General features: G+C 70.6%; 4 pseudogenes; all 4 read right to left on the bottom strand.

The window, feature by feature from the left end:
• Positions 1 to 979: 979 nt before the first annotated feature.
• Positions 980 to 1,099, bottom strand: LOC148756713 (5S ribosomal RNA; annotated as a pseudogene).
• A 1,416-nt stretch (positions 1,100 to 2,515) lies between these two features.
• Positions 2,516 to 2,635, bottom strand: LOC148756712 (5S ribosomal RNA; annotated as a pseudogene).
• Positions 2,636 to 7,300: 4,665 nt separating this feature from the next.
• LOC148756711 (5S ribosomal RNA) lies at positions 7,301 to 7,420 on the bottom strand (annotated as a pseudogene).
• Positions 7,421 to 13,666: 6,246 nt separating this feature from the next.
• On the bottom strand, positions 13,667 to 13,786 carry LOC148756710 (5S ribosomal RNA; annotated as a pseudogene).
• Positions 13,787 to 13,921: the final 135 nt, after the last annotated feature.

Raw genomic sequence — 13,921 nt, 5'->3', positions numbered from 1 at the left:
CACGGACTGGGACAGACGCACTGAGGCTGTGTTGAAGTGGTGGCTTCTCCACCGGAGTGTGGTCGTGCCCGGGGCTGGGCTCCGCCAAGGAGGCATTGCCCTGGCGTTGGCAGTCACCATTGAAGCCCCCGGGGCGGGCCGCCAGGGTCTCCGGAGGGCCAGTGGGCTCTGAGCCCCGCCCAGGGACCCGCCCGCGGGAGGAGAGTGGCAGCCCCCAGGCACCCTGGTTGTGAGGATTGTGTGCCTGCGTGCCTGCTCTTCCCTTGTGGCGGTCTCCCCTGGAGTCGATGGCGCGTGGTGTGTTGGGGTGCTGTTCCCGCCGTCCCCTGGTTTGTCCCGGCTCTTTGTGCCCTTTGTGTCGGGGACACCGTGGCCGGCGGGAAGGGAGGGCTCCTGGCTCTTGTGGGAGACGGGAGGGGACGCGCGGGGGTGTGGGGAGAGGTGCCTGCCCGCGGAGACAGAAGACTCCGGTGGGGCGGGGCGGGTGGGCGTCCCGTTTGCCCGAGGACACGCCGATCCTGTGTCTCGGGGCCCAGGGGCAGGCGCAGGGATGGGCGTCCCCTGGGCTCGGGCCGAGGTGCAAAGGACCGGCACGTCCTGGGATGGAGAGAGCCTGGTGGAAGCCTGCGCCGGCAGGCAGCCCTGGGCTTGGGCGTTGGGGGTTGCGGCGGCGGCAGGGTCGGGGAGCGAGAGGGAGCCCTGCGATGGCGGTGGCGGCGGCGGCGACCTAGACGCGGCTGACTGCTGCAGGCTGACGGCCTGCCTCGGCGAAGAGCACTAAGAAGAGGGAGAGGGGGGGAGCCCTGGCCGACAGGCCTGGTGTGCGGCCGGGGATGCGAGCTTGTAGTGCTGGGCGGCTGTCCCTCCTCTGGCCAGGGGGACCTTCGGCTGGCTGGGCGGCTGCAGGGGTTGCAGAGGGGCAAGGGCCGGCAGGGATTCGGAGGGAGGCACGCCGGGGCGGCGGCGCAAAAGGAGAGGCGAGCAAAAGCCTACAGGTATTCCCAGGAGGTCTCCCATGCAAGTACTAACCAGGCCCCTCCCTGCTTAGCTCCCGAGATCAGAGGAGATCGGGCGCGTTCAGGGTGGTATGGCCGTAGACGCTGGGACCCGGCTCCCGCACCCCAAGAGCCTGCTCCCGGCCTGTCTCGTGAGCGCCCGCCATGCAGATGAGCCGCTCCGGTGGCGAGCATCGACCCGCGGGCCGGCTCTGCCAGCACCGCGTCCCCCCCCAGTCCGGCTCCCCGCCTCTTCCTAATGCCCCTGGCGTGGGCGGCGGGCTACTCCTGGCCGACAGCGAGGCCCCTTCGCGCCACCCGGGGCTCCATGGGACACTGCCACTTCCCTGATGGTGCCAGAAGTCGTGGAACTCTGGCATCCTGGGACTCCCCGCACCCAGACCGGCATACAACCCGCCCCCCTACCGCCACCAGGTTTACCCCCAACCGCAGCCCCAAGGCTGGTGGAGGCATGCACCAGCAGGCAACCCTGGGCCTGGGAGTTGTGGGAGGACCCCGCGGCGGCGGCGGGGGCGTCTGCGGCGGCGGCTGCGGCGGCGGCGGCGGCGGCGGCGGCGGAGGCAGGGGATGGTGTCGAGGCAGGCGATGGCAACCGCGTGGATGGCGCCAGGGCGGCGATGGCGGCGGCGACAATGGGGGCATTGACGGTGGGCGCTGGGACACGGGGGCCGATGGCGGCGGCGGTGGCGGCGGGAGCTGGGGAGGGCGTGAGGGCGGTGCTGGCGGCGGAGGCCGGGAGAGCAGAGGCGGGAGACTGAGCGAGTATGGCATTGGTGGCGGCGGGGGCTGGGGCGGGGGCTGGGAAGATGGCGGTGCTGGAGGCGGGGAGAGCAGAGGAGGGAATTGAGGGAGTGCGGCAATGGCGGCAGCGGGGGCGGGGGAGGGCGTGAGGGCGGTGCTGCGGGGGAGGCCGGGAGAGCAGAGGCGGGAGACTGAGGGAGTATGGCGATGGTGGCTGCGGGGGTCTGGGGCGGGGGCGGGGGAGATGGCGGTGCTGGAGGCGGGGAGAGCGGAGGAGGGAATTGAGGGAGTACGGATATGGCGGCGGCGGGGGTGGGGGTGGGGGAGAGGGCAGCACTGGTGGCGGAGATGGGGAGCGCGGTGCTGGCGGCCGAGGTGGGGAGAGCACAGGAGGGAGTTTGAGGGAGTTTGGCGGTGGCGGCGGCGGGGGCGGGGACAGGGGCGGGGGCGAGGGCAGCGCTGGCGGGGGGGGGGGGTGGGGGGGTGGGGGGGGGAGCCCGGTGGTGGCGGTGGCTTTGGCGCAGGCGGCGGTGGCGGCGACCGCGAGTCGGCGAAGGATTCGCGATGACGGCCTGCGGGACCGAAGAGGACTGAGAGGAGGGTGTGTGGGGGGAGCCCTGGCCCACGGGCCTGGTGTGCGGCCGGGGCTGCCAGCTTGTAGTGCCGGGCGGCTGACCCTCTGCTGGTCAGGGGGACCTGCGGCTGGCTGGGAGGCTGCAGAGGGAGCCACGCCGGAGCGGCGATGCAAAAGGAGACGCTAGCAAAAGCCAACAGGTATTCCCAGGCGGTCTCCCATCCAAGTACTAACCAGGACAGACCCTGCTTCGCTTCCGAGATCAGACGAGATCTGCTGCGTTCAGGGTGGTATGGCCTTAGGCACTGGGACCCGGCTCCCGGCACTCCAAGAGCCTGCTCCCGACTTGCCTCCTGAGCGCACGCGCCATGCTGCTGGGCCGCTCGGGTGGCGAGCATGTCTGCCCGAGTGCCTCCCGCCCGCTCCCCGCCTCCTCCGTTCGCCGCTGGTGTGGGCGACGGGCTACTCCTGGCCCGCAGCGAGGCCCCTTCGCGCCCCCCAGTGGCTCCACAGGCCTCTGTCACTTCCCTGACTGTGACATATGTCTGGGCGCCCTGGCATCCTGGGACTCCCCACGCCCGGAATGGCTTTTACCACGCCGCCCTACCCCAAACCCTCTCATCCCCCCCCCCAGCCCCACAACCGCACACCCTCCTTGCTGCTGTGCTGTCCCCACCACTCAGGGCCACCGAGGGGGTCGCAGGGTCCTCTCAGTCCCCTCCACCCTAGGGACGTGCAACCCAGGCCCTGGCCCTGGCCGGCCCCACCCACTGGCCCAAAGCCAGGGAGAGCCACCCGCGACCAGGGGGCAGCACCTCCAGACTGCCGCCACCCTTCGTCACACAGCCTTCTGTCTGGGCCCTCGCCCCTCATCAGCGACCGGCGTCCCGCCCGATCACTGGTCACTTCACTGGCTACACATCACCTCTCCTGACCCAGGGTGTTGAGAGAGAGGATGAGAGAAGGCCAGAGATGGAGCAAGAGGTAGGTGGAGAGAGACAGACGGGGACTGTGGGGACAGACTTGCAGAGAGCACTTTCCAGGCTCTGGGCCTCGCGTGGAGGGGTGCTGCGTGGGGGCTGCACGGACATCAGCTGTTACCGCTTGGCCATCAGCTGTTGCCAGTTGGCCATTGGCCACTGGCAGAGCTGCGGTGGCCAAGCTAGGAAGCGCGGATGGTGGACTGCAAATTGCAGAGGGGCGCGGACTGCAGTGGGCCGGCTTGGTGAGTCTGTTGGTTGGCAGAGAATCGGCCGGCAGGTAGGGGATCGGGCGGCTCCGGCTTTTCGTGTCTCCAAGCCAGCCGCCCGTGAGACATGGTGCTATGAGCTCCCTATCCGTGGCTCTGTTGGTGTTCCTTCTTGGCCTCGCCAAATCCTGGGTTCTTGTGCGGGCAGAGGGACTAGAGTCCCCGCAGGACAGGGACCGACAGACAGAACGGGGGGACAGGGGGACCGGAGGACGGGAGGACCGGGGGACAGGGGACCGGGAGACGGGTGTAAGAGGGGGGACAGGGAGAACGGTGGGTCTGTAGGAACCCGGGGCGGGGGTACCGGGTGACGGGGTACCAGGAGATGGGGGAAGGGGGGCAGGGGGACAGGGAGACCGTTGGAACTGGGAGAACCGGGGGACGGGGGGTCTGGGAGACGGGGGCATGTGGGACGGGGGGAAGGGGTGACCGGAAGATGGGGGGACGGGAGTACGAGAGGGCCGGGGGGCCGGGGGTCTGGGGGATGGGGGGACAAGGGGACCGGGGGACCGGGGGGACAGGGGGACTGGGTACTGGGAGACAGTGGGACCAGGGGACGGGGGGACCGGGAGATGGGGGGACACGGTACCAGGGGAAAGGGAGACCGGGGAATTGGGGGACAGGGAGACTGGGGGACTGGGGGATTGGGGGAATGAGAGGACGGTGGGACTGGCGGACGGTGGGACGGAAAGACCAGGAGACCGGTGGATGGAGGGACAGGAGTACGAGGGTACTGGGGGACGAGGGACATGGGGAGGGGGGGACCGGGAAACGGGGGAACGGGGGACCGTGAGACGGGGGGACCGGGAGATGGGGGACCTGGGGCCGGGGGGCCGGGGTGACGGGGGGACCGGGAGACAGAGGGACAGGGGGACTGGAGGGTCGGGGGGACCGGGGTACGGGGGGACCGGGGGACGGGGGGACCGGGGCAACGGAGACGGGGGGGACCGGGGGAACGGCGGATGGGGGGACCAGGGGACCCGCGGACCGGGGGACCGGAGGTTGGGGGGACCGGGGGATAGGGGACCGGGCGACGGGGTGACCAGGGGCATGAATGGACTGGGGGGACGGGGGTACCAGTGGACCGGGAGATGGGGGGACCGGGGGACCGGGGACCGGGGGACGGGGGGACCGGGGGACCGGAGGTTGGGGGACTGGGGGATGAGGGGACCGGGAGATCGGGTACCGGGGAACGGGGCGACTAGGAGACGGGGGACCGCGAGACGGGGGACCGGGGACGGGGTGACCGGGAGATGGGACACCGGGAGACGGGAGACTGTGGGACGGGAGGACCGGAAGACGGGGCGAACGGAGAACTGGGGGATCGGTAGACGGGGGCCAGGGCGATGGGGGAACCGGGGGACTGGGGGACCGGGGGACCAGGGACCGGGGGTTGGGGGTCCAGGGGATGAGGGGACCGGGAGACGGGGGACCTGGGGACCGGGCGACCGGGAGACGGGGGACCGGGAGACGGGGGGATGGGTGTGCGGCCGGACCGGGAGACAGAGGGACAGGGAGATGGGGGGACCGGGGGACCGGGGGAAGGGGGTAACACTGGACGGAGGACCGGGGGACTGGAAGACCGGGCGACGGGGAGACAGGGGACCGGGAGACTGGGGACCGGGAGACGGGGCGACCGGGGAACGGGGGGACCGGTAGAAGGGCGCCTGGGCGCCGGGGGAACCGGGGGACCGGGGGACCAGGAGACGGGGGACCGGGGAACAGGAGACCGGGGGTATGGGGGGACGGGGGGACCAGGCGAAGGAGGGACGGGGGGACGGGGAGACGTTGGGACTGGGGGACCGGGGGACAGGTGGACCGCGAGACGGAGGACCGGGAGACGGGGGAACGGGGGTCGGGGGACCCGGGGAGGGGGGTACCGGGAGACGAGGGAATGGGGGACGGGTGGACCAGGGGCGTGGGGGGACTGGGGGGACGGGCCACCGGGGGACGTGTGGACTGGGAGAGGGTGGATGGGGGTACGGGGGAACAGGGGGATCAGGGGACGGGGGGAACAGGGGACGGGGGGGGGGACCGGAATAGGGGGGATGGTGGAACGTGGGGACGGGGGACCCGGGAGACGGGGGACAGGAAGACGGGGAACCAGGGGAACGGAGACAGGGGTGACGGGGAGACGGGGGTACCGGGGGACGGGGGTACTGCGTGGGGCTGCACTGACATCAGCTGTTACCGCTTGGCCTTCAGCTGTTGCCAGTTGGCCATTGGACACCGGCAGAGCTGCGGTGGCCAAGCTAGGAAGCGCGGATGGTGGACTGCAAATTGCAGAGGGGCGCGGACTGCAGTGGGCCGGCTTGGTGGGTCTGTTGGTTGGCAGAGAATCGGCCAGCAGGTGGGGGATCGGGCGGCTCCGGCTTGCCGTGTCTCCAAGCCAGCCGCCCGTGAGACATGGTGCTATGAGACCCCTATCCGTGGCTCTGTGGGTGTTCCTTCTTGGCCTCGCCAAATCCTGCGTTCTTGTGCGGGCAGAGGGACTAGAGTCCCCGCAGGACAGGGACAGACAGACAGAACGGGAGGAGGAGTAAGAGGGAGCGAGATGGAAATATACACGTATATGTACATGTATGTGTCTAGACATACAGAGAGACATGGACAGAGACAGAGAAAGAGGGGGCTGGCACGCGGGGAGAGAGCTCCTGAGCCAGAGCCAGAACCCAACAGGCACGTCACAGAGCCAGACAGACATGGGGTGGGGGAGGGTGGGAGGGACGCACATTCGGGCACACGGACTGGGACAGACGCACTGAGGCTGTGTTGAAGTGGTGGCTTCTCCACCGGAGTGTGGTCGTGCCCGGGGCTGGGCTCCGCCAAGGAGGCATTGCCCTGGCGTTGGCAGTCACCATTGAAGCCCCCGGGGCGGGCCGCCAGGGTCTCCGGAGGGCCAGTGGGCTCTGAGCCCCGCCCAGGGACCCGCCCGCGGGAGGAGAGTGGCAGCCCCCAGGCACCCTGGTTGTGAGGATTGTGTGCCTGCGTGCCTGCTCTTCCCTTGTGGCGGTCTCCCCTGGAGTCGATGGCGCGTGGTGTGTTGGGGTGCTGCTCCCGCCGTCCCCTGGTTTGTCCCGGCTCTTTGTGCCCTTTGTGTCGGGGACACCGTGGCCGGCGGGAAGGGAGGGCTCCTGGCTCTTGTGGGAGACGGGAGGGGACGCGCGGGGGTGTGGGGAGAGGTGCCTGCCCGCGGAGACAGAAGACTCCGGTGGGGCGGGGCGGGTGGGCGTCCCGTTTGCCCGAGGACACGCCGATCCTGTGTCTCGGGGCCCAGGGGCAGGCGCAGGGATGGGCGTCCCCTGGGCTCGGGCCGAGGTGCAAAGGACCGGCACGTCCTGGGATGGAGAGAGCCTGGTGGAAGCCTGCGCCGGCAGGCAGCCCTGGGCTTGGGCGTTGGGGGTTGCGGCGGCGGCAGGGTCGGGGAGCGAGAGGGAGCCCTGCGATGGCGGTGGCGGCGGCGGCGACCTAGACGCGGCTGACTGCTGCAGGCTGACGGCCTGCCTCGGCGAAGAGCACTAAGAAGAGGGAGAGGGGGGGAGCCCTGGCCGACAGGCCTGGTGTGCGGCCGGGGATGCGAGCTTGTAGTGCTGGGCGGCTGTCCCTCCTCTGGCCAGGGGGACCTTCGGCTGGCTGGGCGGCTGCAGGGGTTGCAGAGGGGCAAGGGGCGGCAGGGATTCGGAGGGAGGCACGCCGGGGCGGCGGCGCAAAAGGAGAGGCGAGCAAAAGCCTACAGGTATTCCCAGGAGGTCTCCCATGCAAGTACTAACCAGGCCCCTCCCTGCTTAGCTCCCGAGATCAGAGGAGATCGGGCGCGTTCAGGGTGGTATGGCCGTAGACGCTGATACCCGGCTCCCGCGCCCCAAGAGCCTGCTCCCGGCCTGTCTCGTGAGCGCCCGCCATGCAGATGAGCCGCTCCGGTGGCGAGCATCGACCCGCGGGCCGGCTCTGCCAGCACCGCGTCCCCCCCCAGTCCGGCTCCCCGCCTCTTCCTAATGCCCCTGGCGTGGGCGGCGGGCTACTCCTGGCCGACAGCGAGGCCCCTTCGCGCCACCCGGGGCTCCATGGGACACTGCCACTTCCCTGATGGTGCCAGAAGTCGTGGAACTCTGGCATCCTGGGACTCCCGGCACCCAGACCGGCATACAACCCGCCCCCCTACCGCCACCAGGTTTACCCCCAACCGCAGCCCCAAGGCTGTTTGAGGCCTGAACCAGCAGGCAACCCTGGGCCTGGGAGTTGTGGGAGGACCCCGCGGCGGCGGCGGGGGCGGCTGCGGCGGCGGCGGCGGCGGCGGCGGAGGCAGGGGAGGGTGGCGAGGTAGGCGATGGCAACCGCGTGGATGGCGCCAGGGCGGCGATGGCGGCGGCGACAATGGGGGCTTTGACGGTGGGCGCTGGGACACGGGGGCCGATGGCGGCGGCGGTGGCGGCGGGGGCTGGGGAGGGCGTGAGGGCGGTGCTGGCGGCGGAGGCCGGGAGAGCAGAGGTGGGCGACTGAGCGAGTATGGCATTGGTGGCGGCGGGGGCTGGGGCGGGGGCTGGGAAGATGGCGGTGCTGGAGGCGGGGAGAGCAGAGGAGGGAATTGAGGGAGTGCGGCAATGGCGGCAGCGGGGGCGGGGGAGGGCGTGAGGGCGGTGCTGGCGGCGGAGGCCGGGAGAGCAGAGGCGGGAGACTGAGGGAGTATGGCGATGGTGGCTGCGGGGGTCTGGGGCGGGGGCGGGGGAGATGGCGGTGCTGGAGGCGGGGAGAGCGGAGGAGGGAATTGAGGGAGTACGGATATGGCGGCGGCGGGGGCGGGGGTGGGGGAGAGGGCAGCACTGGTGGCGGAGATGGGGAGCGCGGTGCTGGCGGCCGAGGTGGGGAGAGCACAGGAGGGAGTTTGAGGGAGTTTGGCGGTGGCGGCGGCGGGGGCGGGGACAGGGGCGGGGGCGAGGGCAGCGCTGGCGGGGGTGGGGGGTGGGGGGGTGGGGGGGTGGGGGGGGTGGGGAGCCCGGTGGTGGCGGTGGCTTTGGCGCAGGCGGCGGTGGCGGCGACCGCGAGTCGGCGAAGGATTCGCGATGACGGCCTGCGGGACCGAAGAGGACTGAGAGGAGGGTGTGTGGGGGGAGCCCTGGCCCACGGGCCTGGTGTGCGGCCGGGGCTGCCAGCTTGTAGTGCCGGGCGGCTGACCCTCTGCTGGTCAGGGGGACCTGCGGCTGGCTGGGAGGCTGCAGAGGGGCAAGGGGCGGCAGGGGTTCGGAGGGAGCCACGCCGGAGCGGCGATGCAAAAGGAGATGCTAGCAAAAGCCAACAGGTATTCCCAGGCGGTCTCCCATCCAAGTACTAACCAGGACAGACCCTGCTTCGCTTCCGAGATCAGAGGAGATCTGCTGCGTTCAGGGTGGTATGGCCTTAGGCACTGGGACCCGGCTCCCGGCACTCCAAGAGCCTGCTCCCGACTTGCCTCCTGAGCGCACGCGCCATGCTGCTGGGCCGCTCGGGTGGCGAGCATGTCTGCCCGAGTGCCTCCCGCCCGCTCCCCGCCTCCTCCGGTCGCCGCTGGTGTGGGCGACGGGCTACTCCTGGCCCGCAGCGAGGCCCCTTCGCGCCCCCCAGTGGCTCCACAGGCCTCTGTCACTTCCCTGACTGTGACATATGTCTGGGCGCCCTGGCATCCTGGGACTCCCCACGCCCGGAATGGCTTTTACCACGCCCCCCTACCCCAACACCTCTCATCCCCCCCCCAGCCCCACAACCGCACACCCCCCCTTGCTGCTGTGCTGTCCCCACCACTCAGGGCCACCGAGGGGGTCGCAGGGTCCTCTCAGTCCCCTCCACCCTAGGGACGTGCAACCCAGGCCCTGGCCCTGGCCGGCCCCACCCACTGGCCCAAAGCCAGGGAGAGCCACCCGCGACCAGGGGGCAGCACCTCCAGACTGCCGCCACCCTTCGTCACACAGCCTTCTGTCTGGGCCCTCGCCCCTCATCAGCGACCGGCGTCCCGCCCGATCACTGGTCACTTCACTGGCTACACATCACCTCTCCTGACCCAGGGTGTTGAGAGAGAGGATGAGAGAAGGCCAGAGACGGAGCAAGAGGTAGGCGGAGAGAGACAGACGGGGACTGTGGGGACAGACTTGCAGAGAGCACTTTCCAGGCTCTGGGCCTCGCGTGGAGGGGTGCTGCGTGGGGGCTGTACGGACATCAGCTGTTACCGCTTGGCCATCAGCTGTTGCCAGTTGGCCATTGGCCACTGGCAGAGCTGCGGTGGCCAAGCTAGGAAGCGCGGATGGTGGACTGCAATTTGCAGAGGGGCGCGGACTGCAGTGGGCCGGCTTGGTGGGTCTGTTGGTTGGCAGAGAATCGGCCGGCAGGTTGGGGATCGGGCGGCTCCGGCTTGCCGTGTCTCCAAGCCAGCCGCCCGTGAGACATGGTGCTATGAGCCCCCTATCCGTGGCTCTGTTGGTGTTCCTTCTTGGCCTCGCCAAATCCTGGGTTCTTGTGCGGACAGAGGGACTAGAGTCCCCGCAGGACAGGGACCGACAGACAGAACGGGGGGACAGGGGGACCGGGGGACGGGAGGACCGGGGGACAGGGGACCGGGAGACGGGTGTAAGGGGGAGGGCAGGGAGAACGGTGGGACTGTAGGAACCCGGGGCGGGGGTACCGGGGGACGGGGTACCAGGAGATGGGGGAAGGGGGGCAGGGGGACAGGGAGACCGTTGGAACTGGGAGAACCGGGGGACGGGGGGTCTGGGAGACGGGGGCATGTGGGACGGGGGGAAGGGGTGACCGGAAGATGGGGGGACGGGAGTACGAGAGGGCCGGGGGGACGGGGGGACTGGGGGATGGGGTGACAAGGGGAAGGGGGAACGGGGGGGACAGGGGGACTGGGTACTGGGAGACAGTGGGACCAGGGGACGGGGGGACCGGGAGATGGGGGGACACGGTACCAGGGGAAAGGGAGACCGGGGAATTGGGGGACAGGGAGACTGGGGGACTGGGGGATTGGGGGAATGAGAGGACGGTGGGACTGGCGGACGGTGGGACGGAGGGACCAGGAGACCGGTGGATGGAGGGACAGGAGTACGAGGGTACTGGGGGACGAGGGACATGGGGAGGGGGGGACCGGGAAACGGGGGAACGGGGGACCGTGAGACGGGGGGACCGGGAGATGGGGGACCTGGGGCCGGGGGGACGGGGTGACGGGGGGACCGGGAGACAGAGGGACAGGGGGACTGGAGGGTCGGGGGGACCGGGGGACGGGGGGACCGGGGGACGGGGGGACCGGGTCAACGGAGACGGGGGGGACCGGGGGAACGGCGGATGGGGGGACCAGGGGACCCGCGGACCGGGGGACCGGAGGTTGGGGGGACCGGGGGATAGGGGACCGGGCGACGGGGTGACCAGGGGCATGAATGGACTGGGGGGACGGGGGTACCAGTGGACCGGGAGATGGGGGGACCGGGGGACCGGGGACCGGGGGACGGGGGGACCGGGGGACCGGGGGTTGGGGGACTGGGGGATGAGGGGACCGGGAGATCGGGTACCGGGGAACGGGGCGACTAGGAGACGGGGGACCGCGAGACGGGGGACCGGGGACGGGGTGACCGGGAGATGGGACACCGGGAGACGGGAGACTGTGGGACGGGAGGACCGGAAGACGGGGCGAACGGAGAACTGGGAGATCGGTAGACGGGGGCCAGGGCGATGGGGTAACCGGGGGACCAGGGACCGGGGGTTGGGGGTCCAGGGGATGAGGGGACCGGGAGACGGGGGACCTGGGGACCGGGCGACCGGGAGACGGGGGACCGGGAGACGGGGGGATGGGTGTGCGGCCGGACCGGGAGACAGAGGGACAGGGAGATGGGGTGACCGGGGGACCGGGGGAAGGTGGTAACACTGGACGGAGGACCGGGGGACCGGAAGACCGGGCGACCGGGAGACAGGGGACCGGGAGACTGGGGACCGGGAGACGGGGCGACCGGGGAACGGGGGGACCGGTAGAAGGGCGCCTGGGCGCCGGGGGAACCGGGGGACCAGGGGACCAGGAGACGGGGGACCGGGGAACGGGAGACCGGGGGTATGGGGGGACGGGGGGACCAGGCGAAGGAGGGACAGGGGGACGGGGAGACGTTGGGACTGGGGGACCGGGGGACAGGTGGACCGCGAGACGGAGGACCGGGAGACGGGGGAACGGGGGTCGGGGGACCCGGGGAGGGGGGGACCTGGAGACGAAGGAATGGGGGACGGGTGGACCAGGGGCGTGGGGGTACTGGGGGGACGGGGGAGCGGGGGACGGGGGATGGGGCACTGGGGGGACGGGGGCACCGGGGGACGGGTGGACTGGGAGAGGGTGGATGGGGGTACGGGGGAACAGGGGGATCAGGGGACGGGGGGAACAGGGGACGGGGGGGACCGGAATAGGGGGGATGGTGGAACGTGGGGACGGGGGACCCGGGAGACGGGGGACAGGAAGACGGGGAACCGGGGGAACGGAGACAGGGGTGACGGGGAGACGGGGGTACCGGGGGACGGGGGTACTGCGTGGGGCTGCACTGACATCAGCTGTTACCGCTTGGCCTTCAGCTGTTGCCAGTTGGCCATTGGACACCGGCAGAGCTGCGGTGGCCAAGCTAGGAAGCGCGGATGGTGGACTGCAAATTGCAGAGGGGCGCGGACTGCAGTGGGCCGGCTTGGTGGGTCTGTTGGTTGGCAGAGAATCGGCCAGCAGGTGGGGGATCGGGCGGCTCCGGCTTGCCGTGTCTCCAAGCCAGCCGCCCGTGAGACATGGTGCTATGAGCCCCCTATCCGTGGCTCTGTGGGTGTTCCTTCTTGGCCTCGCCAAATCCTGCGTTCTTGTGCGGGCAGAGGGACTAGAGTCCCCGCAGGACAGGGACAGACAGACAGAACGGGAGGAGGAGTAAGAGGGAGCGAGATGGAAATATACACGTATATGTACATGTATGTGTCTAGACATACAGAGAGACATGGACAGAGACAGAGAAAGAGGGGGCTGGCACGCGGGGAGAGAGCTCCTGAGCCAGAGCCAGAACCCAACAGGCACGTCACAGAGCCAGACAGACATGGGGTGGGGGAGGGTGGGAGGGACGCACATTCGGGCACACGGACTGGGACAGACGCACTGAGGCTGTGTTGAAGTGGTGGCTTCTCCACCGGAGTGTGGTCGTGCCCGGGGCTGGGCTCCGCCAAGGAGGCATTGCCCTGGCGTTGGCAGTCACCATTGAAGCCCCCGGGGCGGGCCGCCAGGGTCTCCGGAGGGCCAGTGGGCTCTGAGCCCCGCCCAGGGACCTGCCCGCGGGAGGAGAGTGGCAGCCCCCAGGCACCCTGGTTGTGAGGATTGTGTGCCTGCGTGCCTGCTCTTCCCTTGTGGCGGTCTCCCCTGGAGTCGATGGCGCGTGGTGTGTTGGGGTGCTGCTCCCGCCGTCCCCTGGTTTGTCCCGGCTCTTTGTGCCCTTTGTGTCGGGGACACCGTGGCCGGCGGGAAGGGAGGGCTCCTGGCTCTTGTGGGAGACGGGAGGGGACGCGCGGGGGTGTGGGGAGAGGTGCCTGCCCGCGGAGACAGAAGACTCCGGTGGGGCGGGGCGGGTGGGCGTCCCGTTTGCCCGAGGACACGCCGATCCTGTGTCTCGGGGCCCAGGGGCAGGCGCAGGGATGGGCGTCCCCTGGGCTCGGGCCGAGGTGCAAAGGACCGGCACGTCCTGGGATGGAGAGAGCCTGGTGGAAGCCTGCGCCGGCAGGCAGCCCTGGGCTTGGGCGTTGGGGGTTGCGGCGGCGGCAGGGTCGGGGAGCGAGAGGGAGCCCTGCGATGGCGGTGGCGGCGGCGGCGACCTAGACGCGGCTGACTGCTGCAGGCTGACGGCCTGCCTCGGCGAAGAGCACTAAGAAGAGGGAGAGGGGGGGAGCCCTGGCCGACAGGCCTGGTGTGCGGCCGGGGATGCGAGCTTGTAGTGCTGGGCGGCTGTCCCTCCTCTGGCCAGGGGGACCTTCGGCTGGCTGGGCGGCTGCAGGGGTTGCAGAGGGGCAAGGGGCGGCAGGGATTCGGAGGGAGGCACGCCGGGGCGGCGGCGCAAAAGGAGAGGCGAGCAAAAGCCTACAGGTATTCCCAGGAGGTCTCCCATGCAAGTACTAACCAGGCCCCTCCCTGCTTAGCTCCCGAGATCAGAGGAGATCGGGCGCGTTCAGGGTGGTATGGCCGTAGACGCTGATACCCGGCTCCCGCGCCCCAAGAGCCTGCTCCCGGCCTGTCTCGTGAGCGCCCGCCATGCAGATGAGCCGCTCCGGTGGCGAGCATCGACCCGCGGGCCGGCTCTGCCAGCACCGCGTCCCCCCCCAGTC

Source organism: Rhinolophus sinicus, chromosome 11 (assembly GCF_057876585.1).
Source record: "Rhinolophus sinicus isolate RSI-liver-muscle chromosome 11, RSI-T2T, whole genome shotgun sequence".
NCBI lineage: Eukaryota > Metazoa > Chordata > Mammalia > Chiroptera > Rhinolophidae > Rhinolophus > Rhinolophus sinicus.
This window is presented reverse-complemented; position numbering and strand designations above follow the sequence as displayed.